This window comes from Macrobrachium nipponense, chromosome 7, assembly GCF_015104395.2.
Source record: "Macrobrachium nipponense isolate FS-2020 chromosome 7, ASM1510439v2, whole genome shotgun sequence".
NCBI lineage: Eukaryota > Metazoa > Arthropoda > Malacostraca > Decapoda > Palaemonidae > Macrobrachium > Macrobrachium nipponense.
This window is the reverse complement of record NC_061109.1, coordinates 52,025,111-52,027,610: the sequence shown is the minus strand read 5'-3', so window position 1 is coordinate 52,027,610 and position 2,500 is coordinate 52,025,111. Positions and strand designations below refer to the sequence as shown.

The following is a 2,500-nucleotide window of genomic DNA, read 5'->3' as shown; positions in this document are numbered from 1 at the left end:
TCCCATGCTCCTTTTGAGATGTTCATTACCTGCCTCTCATTTATTAAGGCCGATTCCATCATTTGACTCTTGTACTGGCAAGTATATTGGCATAAACAACAGAATTGATAAACAGCGGTTTTTTATGCATACATCATTCAATGGAAAGGTGTTAGGAAATCATGCCACTAACTTGAAGCATAAGGTATTATTGCTGTGGCTAAAGAATAGAATGATGAGCGGACTCCAAAATGATTTGGAGGCAAAAAGCAACCCCTGAAATTGACAAAATCATATATGTATACTTCATTTAATTTACTGCGTTTATAAATAAAGTACTAGCCTAGTTGCAACTTTTAATCCCAGATTTGATCATTTACTGTGGCAGGATCACAAGCAAAGCAAAGAAAGCAAGCAAGCTCCCCACAGTTATGTTAATTGTACCGGCTGACAAATTTTCCCACAGCCGCACTTTCCCCTTTTATGTTACTTTTTACACACAGGACAGTTGGCTTACTGAAACACAGAACACACCAAAACACAAACACATGTACTCACTTCAGACTCCAGATACTCAGGGCTAGGTAGGTGCTGTGCTGGATATAGATTGGCTACGGTAGCCGAGGCACAACTACCGCCGAGAATCACAACACAAAACAACCAACCGAGAACACAACAATGCAACAACTTCACAACCCAATAAATCACTGTGCACAACAAACCACCAAACACCAACCAGTACAACCAACCTCTTCAACTTCACCACAACCAGACAGACACATGCACAACACTACAATATCAAAATCAAGCAAGGCACACCAAATAACATGGGCTACTTCTGAATCTGATTGAAAGTCTTTTCCGACTTCTTGATTCTCAATCAATGGACAAAACTGCTGCCTAACCAACTATTTATTACCTATGACTTCACTGGCCTCCTCACTTCTTATGACTCCCGTAACAAACTACTGCCACTGATAATTATGGCAATCGCCACAACAGACACATGCTTACGCCCGCCATCAAACCACTCCCATTCGTCCATCCACCAATTTCTCTCTCTCTCTCTCTCTCTCTCGTCTCTCCTATCTCTCTCCTCTCTCTCTCTCTCTCTTTCTCTCTCTCTCTCTCAAAGACGTTGTCAAATTCCAATTACCATTATCACTCCTCCATATTACGAAAGAAACATCACAGGTGATTTTAAGTGAGTAAACAAAACCAGAATGCAAATAGAACATAATTGCTCTGTTCATGTTTTGTATTACAATATGACAATTTTACATGCAATATGTTTAGATACAGTAAAACATAAATTTTACTAAACTTATCATTATTCTCAATACAACTATTATTCAACTTTTGCAGATTGATATATATTAATCTCTCTCTCTCTCTCTCTCTCTCTCTCTCTCTATCGCTCGCTCTCCCCCCCACCCCCCTCTTCCTCTCTCTCTGTATTTCTTTAAATAGGTGATTCTCCGTCCTCTACTAAAAAATTCTAGTTTTAGAATTCCGGATGAAGGATTGTCAACTTGTACAGACATGAACAACCAAATCGAGAAACAGCTGATTGTGATGTCAATTACCATAACTATCAAATAGACCAGTTATTAAAACTGGCCAATTCTCTTTGGTGGCTTCCATAAGTAAAAATGTTACATATTTTATTGTTCCTTCATAAAACTGCAGGATATCGCCGAGGTTGAATAAAATGGATAAAGGGCAGGCTGTAAAACATCTTGGAATAGGCGAAAGTGACATCTGGAATTGGCTAAATCGCACTTACTGCCTTTACAGTAAAGTTATGCGGACACTTTCAACACAACTATGTTATTTTACAAGAAGAAGTATCTGGTGGTCTTGGTAGTTTCCAATCAGGTGAGATTTTGAGATTAAACAATATCAAAAGCAAATTGTGTACGATGGCAATGTTTATATTCGGTAATACAGTAACAATATACAACATGTAATAATATAGCCTACATGCTAAATACATACTGTGATTGGATGCAGCAAGCAAAACCACCTTTATTTAAATCATCATCATTATAAACATAGATGTACTGTTCAACTTTTGCAAATGGTTACTTTTCTCCATAAAATGTTTAGGTTTTTAGATATTTTTCTGTATTAACATTAATATTAATATTTTAGAATTAGTAAATCATTGTTATAAGCATTTTAGGGGTGTAGTATATACATAAGAGTAATAGTTTTAGGAGGGTAATGTAAAAGATGACTTTGGTTGTCTTGGGATGATGGTTTAGTGTATATTTTTTATTGAAATTATATTAAATTGTTTTAGTATGATAATGTAAGATGTATTTTTGTTTGAACTATTAAATTTGGCAGTAAACTGTTAAAATATGCAGCTATAAACATTATAGTCTAAGGGGTACAGGGTATAGATATGTTTTATTGGAAAAAACATGCATTCACATATACAACAATATATTAGAGTTTCTTTTATATCGGTGTAGACTTGAACACTTTTATCCATTATCTTTTTGAGCGCAGTTCC

At 36.0% G+C, this 2,500-nt stretch overlaps 1 protein-coding gene across 3 annotated transcripts in view; it reads left to right on the top strand.

Annotated features, from left to right (window-relative positions):
* Nucleotides 1-2,500, top strand: part of LOC135217719 (microfibril-associated glycoprotein 4-like) — a 63,314-nt gene that overhangs the window by 35,049 nt on the left and 25,765 nt on the right. The gene's annotated exons all lie outside the window — the stretch shown is intronic.